This window comes from Macaca fascicularis, chromosome 2 (genome assembly GCF_037993035.2).
Source record: "Macaca fascicularis isolate 582-1 chromosome 2, T2T-MFA8v1.1".
Taxonomy (NCBI): Eukaryota; Metazoa; Chordata; class Mammalia; order Primates; family Cercopithecidae; genus Macaca; species Macaca fascicularis.
In genome coordinates this window covers 122,475,565-122,503,155 of record NC_088376.1, presented here as the reverse complement: position 1 = coordinate 122,503,155, position 27,591 = coordinate 122,475,565, and the positions used below count along the sequence as shown (strand labels likewise).

General features: G+C 39.5%; 1 long non-coding RNA gene across 1 annotated transcript; it reads right to left on the bottom strand.

Moving 5' to 3' along the window:
• Positions 1-754: 754 nt before the first annotated feature.
• Positions 755-27,129, bottom strand: LOC135969523 (uncharacterized). The gene is made up of 2 exons (XR_010584782.1): positions 26,995-27,129; positions 755-3,303 (listed from the first exon to the last, which is right to left on the bottom strand). It is a non-coding gene; the product is annotated as an uncharacterized lncRNA (long non-coding RNA).
• Between the last annotated feature and the right edge of the window lie 462 nt (positions 27,130-27,591).

The window sequence follows — 27,591 nt, the reverse complement described above, 5'->3', positions numbered from 1 at the left end:
GGCAGCTGGGGAAGTTACACTGAATATCACCATCTACCTCCCACCAGAGATTCCCAAACTTCTTATTTATCAAATAGCTTTTTAAATAGGATATGTTATATAAACAGAGCCTAGCAAAGGACTGTGCACAAGATTGGCACTCGATAAATGTATTTTTGGTGTGAGCAATGGCTGCTGTGTTTATTCTTTTAATTAGCAAACACTGAGTTCATATTCAAGTCAAAAAGACAAAATAACAAAACCTGAAACCAAGGTAAAATCATGCTCCATTTCTCTGTACTCATACATAAGGAACCTTCTTTTCATTTAGCATATGCCATGAGATGGTTGCATGAGAAGTTACTCTAAGAGAAAAGTATTTGATGTTCGTGTCTTCTAATGCTGAGAATGGAAAATCTACCCAGCACCTCATGAATCAAAGAACACCTAATAGAAAAATAGGCTTGAGCAACACTGCTTGTTACATTCTTTAACAGGAAAATTGAAAACATAGGGTCACAAGGGTCAGATGATTATTAGTGGAACCTGGCTCCTATGAAACATAATATGTACCATTTCCCCCATCAAAATTGTGTTACTTTGTCCAAGTCACCCAATGAGGCACAGGATAAGGTGTTTTTCTGTTGCACATAACCACCTAGGTTTCAAAAGGACATCCATTTAAAAGTGAGGTCCTGAAGAACACCAACAGTGACAGAAAAATGATATTTTTCTGTAACCTCAACATCACAGAGAATAGTTCCGTAAGAAATAGTTGACAGAAACAGAAACTTTATTATCGAACACATATAGCACTATTCGGCAAAAATCTGATGCTGGTGGCAACTTCCAAAACTAGGCCTTCTAGAGACTCTCATTCTGTACTAGAGTTTTAAGAAACTCAGAACACTTTACAGATCAAGGTGCCTTTATGACTTTGTTTTGTGGATGGATCTGTATGTCAATAAGAAGTTTTTGAAAATATCAAACAAATAGCAACTATCAAGGAAGTAGGAGAGAAGAGGGGTACAACAAAGAAAAATGAAACTTGAGGTACAATTTCACATGAACTTGCACATGGGGTTTAATAAGGTTTCAAAGTCAGCTAATTATAAAACTCTCTAGTTTAAATAATTGGCCCATGAAAGCTTTTATTAAAATGTCACCTGGATATCCCACTCCAAAAACATCCAGTGCCATCTTGGTGTGAGTAGCCAGCTGCTGGCTTCTGAACAAAGCTTTTGAGTTTAGACTCAATATGGTGCTGTTGCTTTGAAATCTTGGAAGGAAGGAAACTACTCAGTGTCTCTTGCTTGATCCAAAGCATTCCTCATAAAAGCCTGCAGTGTCTCAACTGAAAATCAAAATGAGAACATCTTATATACATTAATGGTGGCCACAAATTTCAAAGAAGGAGAAATGCATATAGAGCTGAGAAAAATAAGTGTGTAGCAACGTATTTTATTTCTAAGAGACATCTAGAATTTCACAGCTATGAAGAGAAAGGTAGAAAAACAAATAATTATTTGAAAGAAAATGAAAACTTTGCTTAATCAATCTGTTAAAGGCTGATGTGAAAACATTTTTCTTCTCAAAGCAGAACCAGCTTACTCATTACCTCTTTCCTCCAATGAGTAATCCCTCCCTCTCTTCTCATTGCCAGAAATACCCACTACCTCTTTCCATATTGAAAGTGAAACCCAACGTTTTCTTTTCTAATAACAGCATCTGCGAAAATCACACTCTGTCCTGGATTTGCACAGCACTTTCCTGCTTCATCCTCATAGAGTCAGGCACTGAGTAAATGCATAACAAATATCTGTGAGAGTGAACACACTGGACCTAAAGGTAAACAATGACAATAAAAGTAATTCGGTGCCATTAGGGGTTAAGAGCATGAGTTAATCTCCTCTGTATAAAATTTCCAGAGGCCACTCAGACTGACAAATTTAAATTCCTCCTGAGTTGGAGGGTTCATTTCCCCTGAAGCTACACAGGCCACACTTGGACACCTTTAATTCTTAGAAAAGTACTCATCTATATTAAATGGAAATTTGCTCCCTAGAATCTCTACCCATCAGGCTCTGTTTTGACCCCTGGGGCTCCAGGACAAATCCCATGCTTGTCCATATCACAGCTCTCTGGTGACTGGATATCCCAGCCCTTTGGTGACTGGAAGGCTGCTGTCTCATCTCCCATGAATGGCATTTTCCCAGTGGTCAATCCTAGTGAAACAGGAAAAGTTCCCTTGTTCCCCTTGCAGGGCATGAGATAGGGGTGTGGCTTGCTTCTTCAGTGCCCGCTGCTCAAACCTCTAGGGAAGCATACAGACAGGCAGGCTGTGGGGCTCCAACCCAACGGCAGTGTCCAGGGGTGAATGTTTACAGCTGAAGCCCCAGTGGATGTGTGTAACAGGGAGCTGTTTTAGTTTAGCTGTCCATAGGTGGCTTGTGTTAGTCAGCTCAATTAGACCCCTGCCTTATCACAAGGACAGAGGGCTTTCTGTATCCTGGGATTCTTGCCTTGGTGCACTGGAAGAATCAGATCACACGTGGGCTTGGAGAATGAATGTGAGGTTTTATTGCATGGAAGTAGCTCTCAGCAGATGGAGAAGCCAGAAGGGAGATGGTTTTCTCGTGGAGTAAGGCTGCTTGGCCGCCCAACTCTTTTCCAGCCACCTCAGCCAAACTCCGCATTGTCCTGCCAGTCAATGGCCTGGCAGTGTGCTAGTGTCGTGCTACACTGGTGCATTCCTCTCGACATCCAGCCACCCATGTGTTCCTCTGCTGATGTGCTCCTCTTGATGTCCAGCCACCTTTGTGTCTGCCTGTGAGGGTTTTGGGGTTTTTATAGGCACAGGATGAGGGCGTGGCAAGGCAGGGTGGTCTTGGGAAATGCAATATTTCGCCACAAATGCAGGAGTGCCTGTTCTCACCTAGGTCCGTGGGCACAGGCCGGGGGTGGAACCCTCACCAGGGACCATACCCTTTTCTTCCCAGCACTTCCCTGCCCCCCTTCCATATCACTAGGTCCTTAGTGGTTCTTCTGTGGGCATGTTTCTGGCAGTGTTTTTTGAAGTCTAGTTCGAAAGGCCTCTACATTACAATTACCTGAGGAGAACCTTCATTGTGCAAATTTCAGGGTTCCGTGTTCAAACCTGCTGTATCAGATTCTCTGGGGTGGAGTCCTAGAATCTGACTAGATTTAGCAAATGCCCAGATGACTCTTAAGCATACCACAGAATTCTCACCAGCCTTATCACTCACCTCTCAATGGACCCCTTTGAACAATCACACGGGACATCTTCCAGTAGCCAGGTGTAACCTGCAAGAGATGCGCAGTAGATAGTTCAAATGACTGTATGAAAGAAACACAATTAAACTTTGGAAATGGTCTATGCAATCAGAGCTGTAATTAACTCAAAATGGCATTCACTCGGTGTTGAGGGCAGTGTGCCACAGGATGCCTCCGTGCGTGGAGTGAACTAGGTGGCTTTATGGGTGATGCCTGTTTAATCTTCCTGACCAGCAAGATCACTATTTTGCCCATGTTCTATAGATGAGAAGGCTGAGACTCCTTAGGGATGAGTTATTGATTTGTTTAATATCACAGAGCTGGGAAATCGAACCCAGATCCCTCTCAACCCGAAGCCTACTGACCCTCCATTTCCCACCTAGAAGTACCGAAAACAACATCCTTGATTTCTACAATTTTATTTTTCGATATGGTCCCTAACAGACTCCTGCTGCAATGTATGGAAGGAGAACCTGCAAGAATGATGATCTTATTTTAAACTTTTGTCTCTGACTCATTCACTGGATTCCTGAGTGACGTGTTTAATATGCAGATAACATTTTCATGGTGTGATTGGCAATTATCTGCCATTCCCTAGCTCAGGACTCTGGACTCAAGTGAATGGGATGTGATAAAATGACACTTAAAATGGAGCTGGAGGAGTTCAGTGTGAGCTTCAAAGACAACCCACAATGGTGCACGGGACTGGAAAATTTCCCCCTAAATTCAGTCTGTCTACAATGCTATTTTTAATCCTTTTACATGGCAGCAGGAAAGAAACACCTAATGGAAATAACTTTAGGTAGCAGTAGGTAAGAGAGAAAACCGCTGTGTTAAAGGAAAGAGCACCGGTACAGGAAACAAGATTTTTAAATTGGTTCAATTCTTGATACCCCAGGCCAATATTTTGAGCAAGCGGGGACAGCAAAAGCACTACCTATGAAGGCTATTCCATCCAACCTCCTACCCCAAGACGGAAAACGCCAAATAAGCAAAGACACCTACACAAAAAGTTCATATCTTTATTTAGAAACTCTCATTCCACTGTTAGGAGAAAGCTCCTAGTAAAGAGAGCCAGTGGCTCAGTAGAGATGAAACTTTCAAGTGGAAAGAGAAATCACACAATTAAGAAAGACGCAGATTTCAGTTCCTCAGGCTCTCATTCCCATAGTAGGCATGAAGCCCCTTTCCCCACCCAATATACCTTCCCCCTCAAATCTAAAAAGCAGAGCATTCTCAGTTCAGCCTGGGAGCCTATGAATGCTGCATAATGGTGATGGGGGACTCAAGAACCTCCAGCATTTCATGACAATGTTTATGAGGTGAACTTTGTTCCATCCACAATTACTTGTCCTCTTCTCCTGGGTTCAGCAAGGTAACCAGAATAATGGCAGGAGGTGTGACTGCCTCAAAGAAAGCAGAAGAGAAATAAAGCCTGGTGTTCCATTTATTAGAAGTCACAGCCATATTACATTATCGTGGATGGACCTTGCTGGTTCTCCATCCTGGCAGCACCAAATTGGAACTAAGAGGGAGTTTCAGTGGAGAATCTGTGCAGCTATTTCTGGGAACAAAAACAGACCAACAGCAGCAGGGGCCATGTTAAGACAAATGGCCCACTCTTGAGTGGCGTACCATAATGTCTCTACGATTAGATGGATGAGAGGTTACAGTACGCCATAGATAGCCACAGGACATCCACTGATAATCACACATTTTGTTCTACCGACAGATAACAGCAGCCCACAAATGAGATGAGCCTCCTCTGTATACACACATCACATGAAATCAATACTTAATTACAGCAGGGCCTGCATGTGTTGTCGGTCGGTTCTGGTTAGGAGGTTACACAAAACTTCTTCTCCAGAGCAGTGAGTTAAGATGTAAAGAGGGTTGGAGCATGATGGCAACTGACCACTCCTGAGTTTTAGATTCAGTGAATTGCCATTTGGACACTAGGCTTTGGTTGCAGAGCAGCACTTCAATACAAATAATTACGCCATTAAGGGGAAGAGCAGTCACCGCCTGGGATGGCAGTTGCTAGGATGCTACTTCAGGTCACATTTGTTTGTGGATATTCCAAGCCCCGTAATACAGACCTGGGGAGAAGTGGGCAGCATCCAAGGAGTGTCCCTGGGGGAAAAGCAGTGTGGCAAAAGGAAAAGAACAGAGGGCATCGAATCAAGTGACATAGGCATGGATCCCAGCTCTACTGCCCCGGGCAAGTCACAAAATAACTTGCAATTCAAGCTTCTAATCCATAAGAAAGGGGTGATATTCACTGTCTCTAAGCCAGAGGGCACTGAGATGCTACAGTGAGATCAGATAGGCAGAAAGTGCTTTGTAGACAATAAACCTCCAGACCACTGTAAGAGACTATTTTTATTTCAGGAAATGATAGAACCTGGGTGGACAATATTGTGAATAACTGAGAAGAATAACTTCATTTATTAAGTTCCCAGTGCAACGTTAGGCAAGGTCATAGTGAAACACATGCAAAAAAAGAAGACAGAGGAACGAAGTTGGAGGAAAGATTCCAGTTACAGCCAAGGACCTAGGCAGGGGAATCTAGAAAATTATTTCATAATTCATCTATGCCACGTTCATGTAACTACACCAAAGAGCATTTCACTTGAAAGATGTATATTCATTCAAGAATTTTCCTATTGACCTATTAAACATTTTTCAGGTAATTTGTATAGCCACCTCTTTTTGGAATGTAATGCTTTTCCTTTATGTCATACAGAATCCTAGGGGTTTATTTATTTGACAAAACACCTAATCATTCCTTGAAAAAAATGAATTTGGTGGGTAGAGCACTGAGAATTGTTTTTAGAAAATAGCATGAAAAGATACGGGAGGGAGAGCATATTAGAGAAAACAAGAGAAAAGGTCCAAGGGGCTCCTCTATAAAATGGCTTAAAGGTCTTGCCTTCAGAGGAGAACCTGGGTTGCTTGTGGAGGATGATACAGTTTTTCAGTAGGCCCAGCCTCACTGTGTACCAGCAGTGTGACTTTGGGCAGTGGGTTGATTTTTAGGGGCCTCAGTGGCCGTATTAACAAGAATGAACATGAGGACTTAAAAGGCTTGTTGCAAGGACCCTGTGGGCCAATTCCCAGGGCTACACTAGCAGGGTGGGTACTGCATACTTATACACGCTTTCAGTGTTTTCTCCGTCAGCCCTATGGCAATGCCTTTCTTAGTGTGAAGGCTTCCTTGAAACTAACCAAGGAAATCTGGGTGAGGTTTTCTCCCTTGACTTGTACTGCTCAACCCCCCAGCAAAAGCAGAGAAACTCATTTCACGACTGAAAAATCAGCCCAGTGTGGAAATGAAAACTTCATTCAATTCACAAGAGTTGGCTTGTGTGAAAACAAGACACAGCCGTCAGACACCTGTGCCCAGTTTTACTAAAACCAAAATTTTCCATAGGTGGGCTAAGGTGAAATGTACATTCTAGTACCCAAGCCTCACTAGGCTCCTCCTTATACATTTACTAAATAGCATACATTTGACAGTGGTAGTGTGTTGGGGCATTGTAGAAAGTATGAGTATTATAACATGGTCCTAAATTATAGTGACACCACATTGCATAAATTACATGAATTCAAGATTATGTGACATATAATATTTTGAGCCTCTCTTAATGTACAAAATTTGAAATAATGCAACCTCCTGCTACCCAATTAAATTTTGTTGGCAATCACATAATTTAATCTCAGCATAAAGAAGGCAAGTGAACTGTAAACAGAGTTTACAGTAGGACTACACGGGAACATTCATTTAGCTGGCAAACAAACACCCTCCCACTTTTGGCTGATATTATTCTTTGAATAGGTGAATTTTGAGTTATACAAGAACTCTAACAACATATTTCTCCAATAAAGTATGACCTCTCTGTGTGTGTTTCTCATTTATCATTTAAGAACCAAAAATCCAGGCAGATTCCTGAAGCTTGCAGACTGCTGGGAACCAGCAACACAGGACATTGTTTTAGAAAGAGGAAAGCGAAGGCTTTGCTTTATAAGGTACAGCCTAAGTCTGGTGGATACATAGCATTTCACGCATCTCATCTGTCAAGGACACACATTCATGGAGTGTACACTGATCTCATTACCCAGGGCATGCTCAGGACCTCAGACCTGCTCCTGGGTTTCTGTGTCTGTCTTTAGGCTCTTGCAGTCACTACTAGAGGATTCTCAAACTCACAGGAACATTTGGAAACCACTATAAGGTTTTATAAAGTGCTTGCATATACTTTGATATAGATTGCTCTTGGTATCTATGATAACTTTGTGAGATATGTAAGATGGGGAAACTAAGATGCAATGAGAATAAGAGTGTTGCAAAAAGTCACAAAACTGAGTAGTATGAGACTCAATCATCAGATTCCAGCAGGAGCTTATGACATCATGCCAAGTTCTGTTTGTACCTTGGAAATAGTCTAAGAGGAGATGGTCATTTCTCCACTCAGGGTTAGGATCATCACTCAGGGTTAAGGTGAATAAAACTTACTCACCCTCACACCGTTGACTGTATGGGTTTGCTGTTTTGGCTACCCAGTGTCCATCCTTGTAGAGACCCTCCTCCATTGGATACAGTCTGGTGGGACAGTTGATGGAAGTATCCTACTCTCTCTTTCCAAGAATGAGCTTTTGAATAAATAGGTCATTGAATGCTCCCTTCCAGGAATCTTAATTTAAACCAAGGATTAAGTAGAATGAAAATGACTGGGGCTCACTCAGGGAGCCTTGGCACTGTGATGCTGCTGCAAAATAATTCCTGTAAACTAGAAATACCTTGATTCTTGCCCTTTTCCAAGCCTGCTTCTTCAGCCTCCCACTGATTGTGTAAGCAATCCCATTCCTTCCAACATATTTCTGCTTGGTTACATTAGCCAAAATCCATTTTTTTACTTGCAATCAAAGAAACCTAGCTTGGAACCCAACTAAGTCTACATCTTTGTATTTACACGGTGCCAAAAGAATAAGAAGGATGAGATTTCCAGTGTGTGAATGTGTATGTGTATACATCTACATGCTTTTATGCTCAGAAGTGTATACCTCATGCCCAAGAGAAAATTCTTTGCAGCTTTTATGATATCTTGTACAACTACTGAAAAAAACATTTTGCTAATGTCTGTTTAGTATTTGATACTTTGATCCGTTATTTTCCTTCTTCATTTATTTTTTCACAACCAAACTCAATTATATCTCTGTGATGATTGGATTATATAGTTGTGTTTACAGATGTCACATTATTCCAATGATTTCTAGTCTTCTGGTAATGCACTAGGCCTACCTGTTGTGTGTTTTGAACAACAAAAGCAACAAAAAATGAATGAAAATATTCCCTCTGACTTTGCAAAGACTGAAGTAATTACCCAGAATTTGTGGATCAGAAAGCCCCAATATTTCTGTCAAACTTAAATTGACTTTATCACTTTTCCCCCACTCAATCGCTCACTTTCTTGATGGCACGCTTTTCCCATGATCCCAGTAATTCCAAAGCAATTACATTTCCAAGAAAAGAAATGCAGTAAGCAAAGTAAATTCATACAGTGGAGCTCTGAATGCATTTCTGCCATCTTTGGTTTGATGTCTGATCCTAGAAAATGCACACTGAGTGGCAGGGAGATCATTTGTAATCTTTATGATGATGACAGCAACAAATACTTCAAAACGCCCTCTCATGACTGAAGATGCTTGCCGAATTCTCTATAATTCTCAAAAAAAAATTGTATTAGGTATCAACATATGCACAGAAGGAGGCTATCCTCCTCAAGTTTATGATCACGTGTCTAGAGGATTTTAGACTCGAAATGGGCTGGAGTATTTAGTTCCCACAGAGATTATCATATTGATAAACTGCTTCCCCAAATTTCTTGTTAAGGTTTTACCTGAACTTGTATGGATTCATGTGTCTTTGTTGACACAACATTTTGGGAAACATAATAAATAAATTGAGGTTACAGAAGGAAAGATGGAAGGAAGGGAGGGAAGCAGAAAGAGAGGAAGAGAGGGAGAGAGGGAGGGAGGGAGGAAGGGAGGGAGGGAGGGAGGGAGGAAGGAAGGAAGGAAGGAAGGAAGGAAGGAAGGAAGGAAGGAAGGAAGGAAAGAAGGAAGGAAAGAAGAAAAGAAGTGGTGAGAAAACTATCATCTTCTATTTCAACTTATGATGTGTAGGCTAGGCAATTACACATTATCACTGAAAAAACCTAAATCCCACAAGACTTCTCCATCACTCAGCCTCTACTACATTCTCTCTACTGATTTATATCAGCTATTTTCTTTTCTGGATATGCAAACATATGTTAATATTATCCCATAAAGAGCATCATTTAGGAAAGCAAATATCAGTAATTGTACAGGATAGACACAGCCCAGTGGAGAAGGATTTTAAACTTTGGTTTTGGGAAAATATCTATGCTGCTCTTTCCTCTCGTGGATGCAAATACTAAAAAATTAACTATATCTACAAAATGTACTTCTGTAAAAGAAGCATGCAAGCTTAATTAAGAATTTAACTGTGAATGTTACAGTAAAAGAATTACAATTGTGTCTAATATGAAAGGTTTTAATTTTTCCCCTGTCTAATTTATTCATTATTTAGGTAAAATTATGATAATCAGGTATTAGATGCCATATTACACAAATGAATGGTATGAATGTAGAGTTTTAAAAATTAGCATATACTCCTGCTTTTTATTTTACCAAATTTAGGAAAAGCATAGGTTATACATATTAATGAGGCTTTAACACCATTTACATTTGCCAACTAATCATCATTCTATCATTCTAAATATTCAGTTCTGCATTCAAGCTACCTACATAATACCAGCCAGTTTACCAACAGAGTATATCTTTACTATCTACAAATGCCAGAAATCTCCCACTCTAAACCCAACACAGATCTGGGCAGGCACCATTGCCTCAGGGGAGGCTCCCCACCACTCCTTGCCCTGGATTTGAGAATCCTCTTGCATGCTCTCAGAGCAAGCTTTTCCTCCTCTCCAAAGAACTCACCATCCTGTAGTGAAAGGCTGTTTCTGATGGCAGGCTATGAATTCAGAATGCAAAGCCGTGTCTCTTCCCTGCTGTAGCCTAGTGCCTGGTCAAGATGTTTATTAGATGTAGGAGTTGTCAAATGAATGGGTGGATGGATGCAACAAATATTGAATATGTATTAGATGTTCTATCTCTGGGGATATGGTTATAAACAAGATAGGATCCCAGCCCTTAAAAGCTTACATTCTATTAAAGGACTGCTCTCATCTGTTTTCATAAGATTCCAAGATTTGTGTCTAAGAGAGGGGAACCCCCTTTCATGACTCTTGCACCATTTTTAACCCTGTATCTCTACATTGAAGTTTTTATACAAGGTCAGTAACAATGAAGTACTACTCTTACTTCCCACATGTCACTTTTTTGTAATTCAGCCTTCCTTGGGCCCCTCTGAGAGAAGAGAAGTGGCTGGGCTAAGGCAAGGTCTGGTATTTCTGAGTTCCTGATCAAATTCTTGTCTTCTGGAAGTGATCCTACCCTAGCTTTGGCAATTGGCCCTCATATAATTCTCTGTCTGAGTTCCTGTCTTGTTAATTCATTTCATATCATTCAACTGTGTAATGTGAGAAATGCTCTTTGATTATCAGCTTGCGTCTATACAGCATATAAGCCAGCACTTAGTATAGCTGTACCATGAGAATTGAATCTTGTCCATTGTTTGCTCATCCTTGTTCCAATATAGCTGGACAAATTCCTCAGAGCTCTACACATTTCCTGCAGTAACAACCTGTCATTGCCCACCCAATGCTACTCTAACCCCAGTTTACTATTTATACTGCGGCCAGAATTACCCTTTATAGAATATGTAGATCACAGCACCCCACTCCCTGACCCAAAACTCTATGAAGACTTCCCACCATACTTGAACAGTCCTTACCCCACCATATGAACCCTCACATGAGCCAACTCTATTATCTTCCTTGAGTCTTTTTTCCTCACCATCAGCCCTTTCCTCCAACACTGGCCTCGCCTTGCTACTCCCAGAATATATAAAGCCCGTTGCCATCTTCAGGTTCTTTCTGCCAAAAACACCCTTTCCTTAGATATTCCTATGTTGGCTTCATTCAGTCACTACTCAAATATCACTTCTTTAGAAAGACCTCTCCTTGTTAATGCATCAAAAATACTCCTTGCCACATTCTATTGGCTTTCTGACATCATTTTTCTCAAATCACTTACATTATGTGTTTATTTGCTTATTGTCTGTCTTCTCTCCTAGAATGTAGACTCCATTAGTGAAAGCACTTGGATTTGTTCACCTCTCTACCCCAGGACCTAGAACAGTGTCTGGCATGAAGTAGGTACTCAGTAGTTTATGAAATGAATGAATATATTTTCTTGGCACCAAACTGCCTAATTGCCCTTCAGAGTATCACCTCTTCCTGAGTTACCAACACCAAGTTCTCCCACATCAACCCAAGTAAGTGCCCTCATAGCACAACTAATTGTCTAGATCTGCACTGTCCATCCAGTCCCCATGAGCTAGATGTCCCACTTGAAATGTGACTGGTCCTAATTGAGATGTGCTGTCAATGTGGCATACACACCAGATTTTGAAAACTTAGCATGAAGAAAACAATGTAAAATAGCTTCTTGAGATTTTTTAATCGACTGCATGTTTAAATGATAATAATTTGGTTATATTAGGTTAAATTTAAATATCATTAAAATTAGTTTCATCTGTTCTTTTTATCTTTTTAATATGGCTATTAGAAAATTTAAAATGATATGTGTGGTTCACAATTGTGGCTGGTCTTATATTTCCATTGAATGGTGCTGCTCTGACAAAGACTATTCTATAATCCAGAGACACAGGGTATAAAGTAGAAAGGGCATGGACTTTGTGTCAGATAGATAGGTGGCAATTCTGCCCTTTCCCACACTAGCCCTGTGACTGTGAGCAGAATATGCAAATTGTCTGAACCCCAGCTGCTCATCTGTTCCGTGTGTGTAATGGAAGTTACTTTGGAGGGCAGTCTTGAGAAGAAATGAAATGACACATGGGAAGGTCTGGTGTTCAGCCATTCAGAACATTCTGCTCCTTCCCATTCTTTCATTGACTACAGAATATTGCTCTCCAGATGTCAGTCACACCCTTTCAGTCTACACCCTAAATTTCCTGTGTTATGAGCTATGGAGAGAATGAAGCATTTGTGTAGTCATTTGTCAAGCATGCTGGAGCACCTATTCTGTGTGAGGAATTGGGCTGGGGGCTGGAAGCAAGGAAAATGATTTTTAAAACAACCATGCACAGTAAAGAAGAAGGGTCTTGCAGTGTCCTTGGTGATGCTGGGCAACAGAGCCAACCTTGTGCCTATGCATTACCCCGCTGTCTTCCAAGCACCAGCCTGAGGCTCTTCTGCCATTTCTCTGGCCTTCTCCAGTACTGCCAAGCACAGCCTACTCATTCCAGGCCTGTGGTGTGGCTCTGAAGGGCTATGCCTCAGAATGTGCTGGAGAGCTGAATACATAAACAAGCAAAAACCAAGGTTTCCCACCACCCTACCTGGAGGTGTTGAGTAAGACCTGAGAATGTGCATGTTTGGAAGTTCCATAAGAGATTCTGATGTGTATAAAATCAGGATTCAGAATCCTAGGAAGGATACTTATAACTTATGCATTACCATTTGTATTTTGACCTCCCCATGAATTGGACTCCCTTAGGGAAACCATAGAGCCTCCCTGAACTTCAGGTTCCTTATCTAATCTGACACCTATAAATAGGGCAGCTATCAGGATTGAGTGGCATAATGCATGGGAAGCCTTTCCATGCCCAAATGGACTCCATGAATAGTAGCCATTTCAAGATTATTAACCCATTTATGCCTGAGGTTACAATTTTTTGAATTTTTGCAATCAGACCTTGGCAATGACCTTGAGCAGTAGGATATAAATAACTCCCACATGCTTAGTGTTCCAATAATGGGAACACTAGGCATAAATGTGTTTTAAGAAACCAAAGAAGGGCCAATGGTGCTAAAAGGAAAGAGAGCTTCTCTACTGTCATTGCCTCTTATATCTGGCATTTTTTACTTTCCTCCAAATTTCAAGCCATCCATTTTCTTTACTAGGTTTTATATTTTTAGAGAAGTTTTAGTTCACAGCAAAACTGAGTGGAAATTACAGAGTTCCCATATACCCCCTGTACTTACATCTACACAACCTCCCCCATTATCAACATCCCCCACCAGAGTGGTACATTTGTTACAACCCATGAACCTCCATTAACATATTATTATCACCCAAAAACCATTACCATTAGGTTTGCCCTTGAATTTGTACGTTCTGTGGGTTTGGACAGATATGTAATGACAAGTATTCACTGTTTCAGTACCATCAGAGCAGTTTCACTACCCTAAGTGCCCTCTGTTCTTACTCCCTCCAACCCCTGGAAACTACTGACCTTTTTACTGGCTCCACAGTTTCACCTTTTCCAAAGTGTGACATAGTTAGAATTGTACAGTATGTAACCTTTTCAGAATGGCTTCTTTCACTTAGTAATATGCATTTAAAGTTTCTCTACGTCTTTTCAGGGTTTAATAGCTCATTTCTTTTTGTACTGAATAATATTGCATTGTCTGGATGTACCATATTTTATTTATTTATTCACCTACTAAAGAACATCTTGGTTACTTCCAAGTTCTGGGATTTGAGAATAAAGATGCTACACACATTTGCATGCAGGTTTTTGTGTAGACATATGTTTTCAACTCCTTTGGGAAAATATCAAGGAGTGAAATTGCTGGATTGTATGACAAGAGTATGTTTAGTTTTGTAGGAAACTATCAAACCATCTTTCAAAGTGACAGTACCATTTTGCAATTCCACCAGCAATGAATAAGAGTTCCTCTTGCCCCACATCCTCACCAACAGTTGGTGTTATCAGTTATGGACTTAGGCCATTAGGTGTCATGGACTTAGGCCATTCTAATAAATACATAGTGGTATCTAATTGTTATTTTAATTGGAAATTTCAGTTGCCTAATGACATACTATATCAAGAATCTTTTCATATGCTTCTTTGCCATCTGTGTATCTTCTTTGAGGTTCAGGTATTTTGCCTATTTTTTAATTGGGTTTCTTGGTTTCTTATTGTTGTGTTTTAAGTTATTTTGTGTGTGAACTTTGGATAACAGTCCTTTACAGCTGTCATTTGCAAACATATTCTCCCAGACTGTGTCTTGTTTTCTAATTCTTTTGAAAGCCATCTAGTTTTTGTTAGTTACTCTTAAGCATCTAGGACAGGTGTTCTAAGTGCTGGCCTGGCTGGACATTTCGTATTTGTGCAACAGAGCAATTACTACCAAAAGCCCAAGTGAAATGTCAATATTTTAGTTAAAACTAATGAAGGCCTGTCTCCTGTGGACAGTGGTTCTCCTTTTTCCATGCTATGCAGATTTTCAACTTCCCACTTCAAATGTGACCTTCCCCCAAGCACCCTTAGCACCTTCCCATAAAGACCCACATTGACTGGAGCAGGATTCCTTAACCGTGCCATAAGAGACAAGCACCAAAGAGTTGGTCAGAAGCTACCCTGGATTGCTTAATTTGGGGATTTTTTGTTCACAAAGTAGACAGCTCTGAAGTTTTTTTTTCTAACTTCCCTGGAGATTTCAGACAGTATTTGGAGCACATCTGGCATTTCACTTCATCTTGAGAGTGAGCTGAGACCCAGCCTCTCTCTCACTGCCTGGTCCTGGGGTTTGGCCAGGAACCCATTGAGCTGGAGAGAAGAGGGAAAAAAATTACAGAATGTTTCTGAAGTTCACACAGAGACCCTTCTCCATTATCAGAAATGTCAACAGAGTTCCCAGGAGAATCAGGTGGTCTCATCATCCAACTGTTCTTTTATGTTTTTATAATCACAGAGAGATTTCTTCACTGTGTTGTATAGCAATTTCTTGAGAAGTCTTTTCTCCCTGCCTTCCTGTAAAATTCTTCCCCATAATGGAGGTATCAAAAAAACAATCAAATTCTTTGTTTATTTCTTAAATCCAATGTCTAAACCAAATGTTAATTTGAGTAATAGCTTCACCTGGTGATGGAAAAATAAACACACACACAGGAGGTCATCCAGTTTTTATCCTGAAAACAATACAGGTAACAAATCACAACTGTATTGTTTTCCCTGGGACGCTAACACAGATGTAACAAATGTGACAGAAGGAACAAATCAATATTGAAATCGCTAAAGCATTCAATCAAATACTTTTTCCAGACCACAAAATATCCTATTATATGACAGTGACAAGTGCCCTTCAGAAGCCTTTAGTGCCTTCCAAGTTTCTCTGTGTAGCAGCATGAGGTGACTAGTCAGCAGGTACACCACATGGCTGTGAAAACCGCCCAGCTTTACACAACCAGGGAGAGTGATCATCTCCTTAACATTCTCATATCTGACATTCAGTTTCCCCATTCAGATTTTCTTGGCTTAATGTCCTTATGTGACTAGTTTTCATTAGCCATTTCACAAATCTCTTTCTTCTTGCTGTTTTATTTTCTTGTATGGCTTTGGAGAAGGGTGGGGGATGAGAGATTTTCTAGAACTCCAATCTTTTGACTTAATTTATGTTTCCTACTTGAAAGCATCCATTTCAGCAGGAGGCCCAAAGGCTGAGGTGATTTCCCAATCCAGATCAGAAAAGCCTCACAAGATTTGACTTCATGAGCACTCAATAGAGACAGGTCTACTTTCTTGCCCATTCAAGGGCAATTATCATAGATTTTAAATGTTGGACCTATTTTTAGGGCTCTTTCACTTAACATTAAGCAGATGGCCAATAAAAGGGATAATAAAAGGGGTTTAATATTTAAAAGGGTCAATAGGTAATTTCTTAGGCCTTAAAGGAGAGAGTAGCATAAAAATGACGAACTTGTTTGGATACACTTAGTTTTGTTTCTATGTAGCTTCTTCAGAGCATAGAACTTACTTATGAGGGTTGGAAACTACATTGGAGAGAAAACTGTACATATCCTAGTGTCATTTTTAAAAAATAATTTCAATTGGATTGAAATATTGTGTTAAGAGGAAAGGTTTTTTTGTTTGTTAATAAATAGGTCAAGGAATAAACACAAGGAAGAAATGCAGAATTGAAGGACCGTACTCTGTTCTCATGAGCCACTTACTCTTTGATTGGATATAAAGGGCAAATTAGTTGGATATTAAATTCAGTGTGTATAAAACACAACAGGAGAGCTGTGTCCATCCTCACATCTCTGGCCTCACTTGGGAAGAGAAAGTTAAGTGCCACATTCCCCAGTTGGAAGGCTTTGATCTCAAATGGCCTCATTGCTAGGCCTAAGATGCCTAAAGTCAGCATGGACATCACTGGACATGGACAGTCCAGAAGCTTCTAGACCAAAAGGAAAGTCATCAGAATTAATGTAAAATAAACTGATACATTCATATCTATCTCCTTTTGCCATCATAACTCCCCAAAAATATTTCTTTAACTGAGGTGGGCAAAATAGGTGATAGTAACTCATTTGACATGTGGGAAAATGAGGATTAAGTAATTTTCTACTAGCTCCCAAGTAGAAGAGGTCCAAATTAAAGTTATGTCTGGTGACTCCAATTCTATGTTGTCTCCTAACAATTTTAGGAGTGTCAGTTTTCATTGTCAGTACGCCCACCCCATTTATCAGAACTTTCTTTCTATCAATATGGAAACATAAAGTTTCCACCTTTCTGTCAATTCTGATCCATTGGTAATAGGAGACATCATCAATCAATCACAGCACTCCATCCCACTGGCACAAGACACAACCTGAGAATCCTTCTCTACCCACTTCTCCAAGCAGCCACTTCCTGATTGGGGTGAATTTGTGAGAATTTTTCCACCAGTACCAGAGGAGCTGTGAGGGTATACATGGCAGGAATTTGCCATCCTTGGTGTATCAACTCCTAGGTCATCAGTAATTGTATATATGTAAACAGCTCAACTAATACCCCCAAATTCAGTCATCCAGTTGCCAAAGTATATTAGACACTGGGGAAAAGCAGTAGGGGTCAAACACAAGTCTTATCTTCAAGGCACCTACATTCTATTAGGGAAGAACACTAAGCTTGGAAAAGCCTGTATTGCAGAGTAGAGAATTCTTAGTACCAGTCATGGGTGCTCTGTTCACAGAAAACGAAAGAAGTTCAGAGAATGGCAGGATTACCCCTCAGCTGAAGGGTGCACAAATAAAACTTTATGGCTTATACCGGAGCCATACTTGGCTTTGCAGACCAAGTATGACTTGACCATGGGAGTGAGGAGAAGGAGGAGGAGGAGGAGAAAGGAGTATTCCAGACACATCAAAAAGGCACAGAGGCAGGAAAACATAAGGAGTAGGTGGGAAACAGTGAATAGTTTGGTACTGGACTGGCGAGTGCTTAGGGATGGTAGAAAATAAAACGAAGGGTAAGTCTGAGTCAGAGTAGCAGGCACTGTATACCGGGGTAAGGATTTGAAGATATATTTTATGGGCAATGGGGAGTTAATGATGGCTTTGAGAAGGTGGACACTGTGATGAAAGCTGGGCAAAGGAACAAGGCCAAGAGCATCATGGAGAATCAGCTGAGTGGAAACAGCCCTGAGACTCAAAGGGCATTGCAGAGGAGAACTGCAACTCCCAGCCTCACGTTGGAAAACTTTAGTGCCTCTTTTAGATAGTACAGCTGTAAGAGAAATAAATACTTCTGACCAGCTTTAGTGCCTGCTTCTCTCTCCTGTATTCAGAGTCTGTGTTGACCTGACCTGGAGGGATCTGGTTGCCAGTTAAGGGAAGATAAAATATGACCAGCCCAGTAATGGAAACCAGGAGCACAAATGCAACTTGCTTCCTCAGCTACAGAAAAAAAAAAATACATCAAGCATTCTCTCTGCTTCACCTGAGCAGGAGTCCAATTTATCTGCCAGCTCAGGGCTTCACTATCTTTATGGAGCAGGGGAGGGAGAAAGAGGAAGAGGAGAAAGGTCAGGGCAAGGCACAGAAGTGTTTCACCCCAGAGAGCTTGGGGGCAGATAACAAGCTCCAGAGAATTGGCAACTTGCACTTACTGAACAATTTCTATAGACTACAGGTGTTTATCAGTGTTATCTCATTTAATCTTCAAAACGACATCATGGACAGAATACTATTGTCTTGACATTAAAGATAAAGAAATCCAAACTCAGAGTCAATGAAACCAAACAGAACCAGCTGAGAATTTTTCTAGAGCAAAGTAGCTTTCCCAATATTCTAAATCTAAGTGGCTAGTGAGCAAGGTAGGTCTCAGTGCAGGTCCACCTGGCTCTTTGGTCATATTTTTTCCACTGCACAAGTCAACGTCTTAACCTCAAGCACCTGCCCTTGTTGAGGTCCAGGTTATGATCAGGAGTGGGCACAGGGACCATCATTATCCTTCATTTACTGGATTTTATTCATTCCCTTGGCTCTCTTCTCTATATTGGTTTGGATTTTTTGGCCTCTTTTGAACAATGTGTTTATTTCCAAGGAATTTTCCAGCTAAGCATCAAAGTGACTCATCAAGCTTGGCTCCTGTGTCAGCTGCTTGACACACGATAGCAGCTCTGCTCTTCCCTGGAAGATCTTTTCGAGCCAATGATGCCTCCCTTTCTCATCTAGATTTCTGATGTGAGTGTGACAGCTGTATGCACCACTCTATTTCATTTCTGTGTTTTACTTTCCACTCTAGCACACTAAGTTTCATGAATCCATTTCTTGGTGTGCTCGGTAAAGCCCTCCAAGGAAACTCTGGCAGCACAGGCTTATTGCTGTGATTTACTGCATGTCTTCTCCGTTTTGTATATGCCAAAGGATAGATCACCGTTGCTACAATATTAATGCTGAGTCCTAGGACAGAAGAACTCAGAGGACAGTGGGCAGGGAAAGAGTAATGTGAGCTAGGGAAATAAATAGAGTCAGGGAACAGGCCAACTGTGGACTCAGAAGCCCAGACAACAGGCATCAACCATCCCACATGGACAAGGGATTTTCTTTTTGTTGTTATTGTGGTGGTTAATTCAATCCTATCCTAGTAGCCTTTAACCTATGGCATCAAAGTGCTCCTTGCCTTGCAACTTTTAGATTCTCTTGAGCTCAGGAAGATAATTCTCTGTAAGGTCTGCAATGGGAAAATTTTGATGAAAGGCTACTGGGGTCAAAATAAAAAGGCATTGCATGCTTAACCACAAGATACCTTGTTTGTGGCATGGATCTTCAACACCATGATGTAATAAGGGCCACAGAATTCTCCAAAATTGAATTATCTTCATTGATTTCTGAGTTATAAAAGTAATTCATGCCCATTGCAAAAATTTCAGAATTATATATATTATATACATCCTCTCCATTCCATAAAATAACCTTGGTTAGAAGTGAAATAAATATTCTTAGTAGTAGGTTAGGAAGGTGAAATGTATTTTTTAACACAAAGGGATACATACCATAACTAATGCACTATAATCTGCTTTCTTCTGTTTGGCTTTATATCATGGTCATATCTCTATATCAAAACAGTAGTATTCCAGTTAACGATAACAGAGTAAAGACATGTAATTCCACATTTCTCCTCTAAACCCAGAAAAGCAATTTGAAAAAGTAAAAATAGAAAGGAAGTGTATCCCCATAGTAATGATAGAGGTAGATAAAGAAAATTCCAAATCACAGGCTATGAACCACAAACCACAAACTTTGTCATGTGCTTTGTAACCTTACCCCAAATGAGAAAAGTTACTGACAGTTACACATAGCCTTCATAGATATTTAGGCAGGATATAGAATTCCTTCAATATGCAAATGACCTAGTCTAAAATGGTCAATGCGATAATTCATTGATGGAAACAATGAGATGTAGAGACATAGGCAGGCCAAAGGAGAAGTGAGGTGTCTCAGTCTGTTCCCACTGCTATAACAAACTATCATAGACTAGGTAATTTATAAAGAACAGAAATTGACTTCTCACAGGTCTGAAGGCTGAGAAGCCCAAGATCAAGGCATCAGCAGGTTCACAGTCTGGTAAGGGCTGCTCTCTGCTTCCAAGATGGTACCTTCTTGCTAAGTCCTCAGATGGCAAAAGGTGGAGAGGCAAAAAGAGGCCTTGCTACTTCCCTCCAGCCCTTTTATAAGAGCACTAATCCACAAGAGAAGAAACCTCTTGACCTAGTCACCTCTCAAAGGCCACACATTTTACTGCTGTTGCATTGAGGGTTAAGTTGCAACATGAATTTTGGAGGAGAAAAGAACACTCAAACCAGAGCATGGGACTGTCCCTGCACAGTCCTATTCTTTTCCACAGCAGGAAAGCTAAGCAGGTAGAGCTCAAGAAGGTGCACGCCATTTATATTATTCAAAACCCAAGCTTACAAACCATGTGGCTTGCTAACCTGATTTGCCCATTTTACGCCTACCATCATAGTGCAATTATAAGTAGAAGCCCCTTTCAAATAGGGGCATTGTGATCATTTGAACGATAAATTTCATGGTCTCGCTATTTACTACTAAAAGGGATTGCTGAAGATGAGGCGGGAAAAACAGAGGAAGGATAGCGTTAGTCACTGGATTACAAGCAGAGGATTTTGTAACTTTTTTTTTTATACTTTAAGTTCTAGGGTACATGTGCACAATGTACAGGTTTGTTATATATGTATACATGTGCCATGTTGGTGTGCTGCACCCACTAACTCATCATTTACATTAGGTATATCTCCTAATGCTATCCTCTCCCTACCCCCACCCCACTACAGGCCCCGGTGTGTGATGTTCCCCTTCCTGTGTTCAAGTGTTCTCATTGTTCAATTCCCACCAATAAGTGAGAACATGTGGTGTTTGGTTTTCTGTCCTTGCAGTAGTTTGCTCAGAATGATGGTTTCCAGCTCCATCCATGTCCCTGCAAAGGACATGAACTCATCCTTTTTTACGGCTGCATAGTATTCTATGGTGTATATGTGCCACATTTTCTTAATCCAGTCTATCATTGATGGACATTTGGGTTGGTTCCAAGTCTCTGCTATTGTGAATAGTGCCGCAATAAACATATGTGTGCATGTGTCTTTATAGCAGCATGATTTATAATCCTTTGGGTATATACCCAGTAATGGGATGGCTGGGTCAAATGATATTTCTCGTTCTAAATCCTTGAAGAATCGCCACACTGTCTTCCACAATGGTTGAACTAGTTTACAGTCCCACCAACAGTGTAAAATTGTTCCTATTTCTCCACATCCTCTCCAGCACCTGTTGTTTTCTGACTTCTTAATGATTGCCATTCTAACTGGTATGAGATGATATCTCATTGTGGTTTTGATTTGCATTTCTGTGATGGCCAGTGATGATGAGCATTTTTTCATGTATCTCTTGGCCATATAAATGTCTTCTTTTGAGAAGTGTCTGTTCATACTACAAGGCTACAATAACCAAAACAGCATGGTACTGGTACCAAAACAGAGATATAGACCACTGGAGCAGAACAGAGCCCTCAGAAATAATACCACACATCTACAACCATCTGATCTTTGACAAACCTGACAAAAACAAGAAATGGGGAAAGGATTCCCTGTTTAATAAATGGTACTGGGAAAATGGGCTAGCCATATGTAGAAAGCTGAAACTGGATCCCTTCCTTATACCTTATACAAAAATTAATTCAAGATGGATTAAAGACTTAAATGTTAGACCTAAAACCATAAAAACCCTAGAAGAAAACCTAAGCAATACCATTCAGGACATAGGCATGGGCAAGGACTACATGTCTAAAACTCCAAAAGCAATGGCAACAAAAGCCAAAATTGACAAACGGGATCTAATTAAACTAAAGAGCTCCTGCACAGCAAAAGAAACTACCATCAGAGTGAACAGGCAACCTACAGATTGGGAGAAAATTTTTGCAATCTAGTCATCTGACAAAGGGCTAATATCCAGAATCTACAAAGAACTCAAACAAATTTACAAGGAAAAAAAAAAAACCATCAAAAAAGAGGATTTTGTAACTTTAAAGGGTTACTTTCTGAGCCACAGAAACACTCAAAATACTGAAATCCACATGGTGATATCACGCTGGGCAGAGAACACAGGAGTGAAACCTGAATCGAAGCCATTATAATTTACCCTCTCCGTACATCACTTCACATTCTTATTTATAAGCCAATACTTCATTTTAGTTGAATTACTAAGTTATTCAATTACTTATTTAAATTACTTGATGATTAGTAATAATTAGAAAGGACACAACAGGAACAAATATATAGGTAATTGGTGGGGGAGGGCTGGAGAGAATGAAGAAAACACCATCAACAAAAAAGAGATGAAGAAATATATATTAAGAGAAATTGCCCCCATGGTCTCAAAGAAATTTCTAACAACGTGATGTCTGCAATAAAAATAACTCAAGGTAGAAATTCAAGATGTTTCAGTTATCTATTGCTGTATAACAAAATATCCCAAAGTAGCTTAAAATTTTACTTTCTTACAAATCTGCAATTTGGACAGAGCTTGGGGAGGACCATTTACACCCCATATAACATTTGCATAGATGGCTCAACTAATTCACTGATGAGAATCACTCAGATGGCTGGCAACTCAGTCCTGAAGGTGAGCTGAGAGCTCAGCTAGGCGTGTTGCATGGGTTCCCTGGTTCCCATCCATGTGGCTTTTCCACCTGGATAGTCTGGGCTTCCTCACAGCATGGTGGTCTTAAGATAGTTGGACTTGTGTGAGAGCCCACTTCTAAGAATTTGGAAGTGGAAGCTGCCCAGACTTGACATAGTATTGCTTCCCGGCACATTTTACTGCTTAAAGTGGGCGACAGAGCCAACCCAAATTCAAAGAGAGGGGACTAAACTAGAGCATAAATACTGGAAGGCATGGCTCATTAGGAGTCACTAAAATAAGAGTTTACTGTCATGTACCTTTGGGCTCCTCCCCACATGCAAAATATACCCCTCTAACTCCCAAGAACCACCATGATCTCATCTCATCCATTATAGCCTCAGATTCTGTTTTGGAGTCCAGAGTATTGTCATTTAAATCATTTTCAGATATGACTGATGCCTCTTGGGTACAGCTCTTTATCTGAAGGCATGTGACCTAAAAAGGCAAGTTTCTAACTACCCCAACACACTCTCAATTTACAACGTGAGATGAGAATGGGTCAGAAACACTACAATAGTCACTCTTATTTAACAGTGGGTACAATAGAAGGCATATAATCATCAGAGGTTCATAGTAATTCTGAAATTCAACTGGCCACATATCACAGATTCCTTGATCAGGGATTTCTGCCACAATCTTTGATCATTTTCCATTTCTCTTGGCTTTAAGTGCTGGGCTTTAGCTGTTTCCTTAGAGTCATTCTTTCTTTTAACACACATAAAAAGTTCCGTGTGCACAGATTAATCACTTTCTCAACCTGCTTTTTACTCAAAGTAAGTTAGAGGTCTGGAGGCCTCGTTTTATTATGAACTATTTCTGTATCTTTTCATATAAGCTAATAAAATCCCTTTAAAAATTCTGTGGAATTCCTAGGTATCAAGTTAAAATTTATTCCATTAGACAAAAGCAACACCCACAAAATCTATCTCTATTTTTTGACTGTGAGTCAAAGTGCTATAAGATAACACTCTTGAGATTTTTAAAAATCCCATCATCTAGCTGAGGGGTTCTACAAGCCATGCACTTCAGATTATTACAAGTCCTTTTTTTTTTTTTATGAGAAAGGGTCTGTGAGACGTCACCTTATATCTTTCTAATGTCTTAGCAAATGATTTTATAGGTTATTGAATGCAAAGCCACATTTTACAGGCAGTGTTCTGTTATCTTATATTTGCCCTGAGACCATTACTTAGGTTGAGAAATTTCTCCTGACTAATAATGTTGGAATGAGAAATAGTTTTATTTGCTAAACCAGCAAGTTTTGGGATGGAAATATTTCTTCTAAATTCTGCTTAAAAATAAAATAGTTCCTTCTTTAGTTTCTGTCTCCCTAACTGTACTTATAAGTAGCTCAAAGAACCAGGTGGCACTTTAAATATCCTGTCTGGAAAAAACTTAGATACATAAGTTAATTAGATATTTATATTTTTCCAAGTTACTACAGGAGCTAGTCTCATCAATTGTCCTGCTAATGTATAACATAACCTTTCCTTTAGGAAGCTTTCAATAGTATTCTCTTCCTTTTCCTTCAAGCCTCCACTGACAGTCACCCCAGGACCTTTCTGGCCTCTGCCCAATGCCAGATTCCAAGTGAAAGCCCTTTAGAAAAAGTTTCAAGAGGTCAAGCCCCAAGGTGCAAGAATATTTTCTTGAAATAAAGATCTAAATCTATAGTCAAAAGGACATACCATAACTCAGGAAAAAGTAATACAAAAAGAAATATAGTAAGAAATCTCCTGAAAAGCTGCTAAACTTCAAAGATATACCCAAAGAATTCTATGGACATATAGGCCAATAAGTAGTTCATATACAAAGGGGAAATATTGGAATGTCTTTGGATCCCTCCATAGTAACATTACATGATAAAAGGCAGTACAGCAATATATGAAAAGTTCTGAGGAAATTTCATATCTATCCAAGTTTACTACAAGTACAAGTCTAAACACAGAAACTCATAAGCCTTAAGGATTCAGAGAACATTCCCCCTATGAGTCTTTATGAGGAGGGGGTCATTGATGATAAATTCAACCAAACAAAATACAATTTAAAATGAAGAACTCAAAAATGAATAAGTTGTGTTAAAATACCAGCGAGAACTAAATTCAATTCAGCATAGAATTAAGACAGGACAATATCATGAACTGTGGCTACAGTGCAAAAATCAATGTCATACATCTTAACAATGGATAAATAAAAGTATAAGACAGTTAGTGGGGGAAGAAAAAGTTGGCAAGAAGTAAAAGTATGATCAACTTTCTTATCTTTCAGACTAGAGAGTCTGTAAATGTTGTTTGATATACAAAGTTAAAAAACAATTTCTTCAAACTCTTAAGGTTTCTCCCATATTTTAAAATCCAAAGTATCATTTAAAAACTGTAGCTCTTCTTACCTGAAGTAATACAACATTTTAAGATAATTTTTGGGCTGTTAAATTCAAATGACTTACATTTAACACATTTCATTTAAAATTATACATATATATATGAAGTGTGTGTGTGTGTGTGTGTGTGGGAGTCAAAGGACCATACTTAACTTCCTATAATAATCACCTAGAAAACTGAGCAAAATATGTACAATAACTATTTTCAGACAGTTAAAAATAGGTAACACAGATTGTGATTCCTGAGAGAAGGAAAACAAGTGAGATAATCTCTACAATTGGTCTGGTTTTCTGCCTGAAGTGATAAAACAAAAATCAGAGATTAAAAGGATGAAATGGCTGGGACTTGTGGGGCAAAGTTCTAGAGAGGATGAAGCTACCCATCAAAAGATCTCTACAAATCTGCATGAGGGTTACCTTAAGTAGCCCCTAAGTACAAGGTTGTGCATAGAGTAAAAGTCCACAATCCAGGGCAAAGAGTGCCTGATTTGCAAAAGCAGAACAATTTCCAGAGCTCAATAGGGTTGGGAGGTGTTCAAACTTTGATGAGTCAGAGTAGAATGTCCACAGTGGCCAGGTGAGATACTCTGTGGACACCCCATAGGGGTCGTGATTTACTCTAGACTACTCCTCATAAAGTTTTTCTCTGTGGTTGGTTTTGTTTTTGTTTTGTTTTGTTTTGTCTGAGACAATCTCACTCTGTTGCCCAGGCTGTAGTGCAGTGGCGTGATCTCCACTCACTGCACCCTCCACCTCTCAGATTCAAGCAATTCTGCTGCCTCAGCCTCCGAAGTAGATGGGATTACAGGTGTGTGCCCCCATACCTGGCTAATTGTTGAATTTTTAGTAGAAACGGGATTTCACCATGTTGGTCACTCCTGACCTCAAGTGATCCGCCCACCTTGGCCTCCCAAAGTGCTGGGATTACAGGCATGAGCCATTGCTGCCAGCCTTAACAAAGTTTAAAAAGATAATTAAATAAGCTTAAACTGATAGAAAAATGCATGTCCCCCAATATCAAGTGCAAAACTCCTTAAAGTGAGACAACAAAATTCAGACACTCAACTAAGTAATATTCACAATGTTTCTGCGTCCAATAAAGAAATACTTGTCAGAATACGAATAAAGATGTTGTGATTCATAACCAGGAGAAAACTCAGTCAATAAAAAGAGACATAAAAATGATAGAGATGATGGACCTCATAGTTAAAAGTTAGAACTATTATAACAACATATTTATATTTTATAAAAAGCACGGCCAAGGTGAGGAGAGAAATGGAACATATAAGAAGAGTCAAAAAGAAATAAAAAAATACAGTATCTGAAGTAAAAATTCCATTAGACAGATTTGGCAACAGATTTGACCCTGCAAAAGAAAACATAGGTAACCTTGAAGACATAACAATAGAACATAAAGTAAACGAAGCACAGTTAGTAAAAAGGCTAGAAAGATCCTTCATTATTTGTGGAATAACAGAAAGTGATTTTAAATACACATTGTAGGGGTCCTAGAAGGAGGAGCTATGAAAATATTTTAAATATTAAAGGCCAAAAATTTCCCAAATTTAAAGAAAAGTGTAAACTTATAGATCCAGAAAATAATGAAAAGACATCCTGAAAATGTTGAGGGAAGAACCTACCAGAATAGAATTTTCTATCCAGTGATAATATTCTTCAGAAGGGAAAGCAAAATGAAAACTTTTCCAACAAAATCCAAGAAAAGGTCATCACCAGTAGACTTACAGTAGTTTTTCAGATGGAAGAAGAACATCACATGGAAACATGAATCTGCAAAGCAAAAAGGCATCAGAAATGATCAATATATGGATAAATCTAGGAGGTGTTTTCTTTGATTTTAAAATTCTTTGAGAGATATCAACTATTTAAAGAACACTAATGACAGCATATTGTAGAATTTAAAACATGAGATTAAAATCTATAACAACATTAGCATGAAAGATGGGGGCATAGAATAATATTGTTAAAATGGTCTTACATTATGTGAAATATATATATATATATATATACACACACACAATGTTATTTTAAAATAAACCATGATAAGTTAAAATGTATATGGTAAAGTCTAAAACAACCAATTAAAAAATCAGTATAACTAATAAGCTAATAGGGAGATAAAATGGAGTATTAAATTTATTTAATATTAAATATAAATACTCAAGTTTAAGGAATGCAGATTTTAAAAGACAGAAAATAGAACAGATAAGCAAATATCA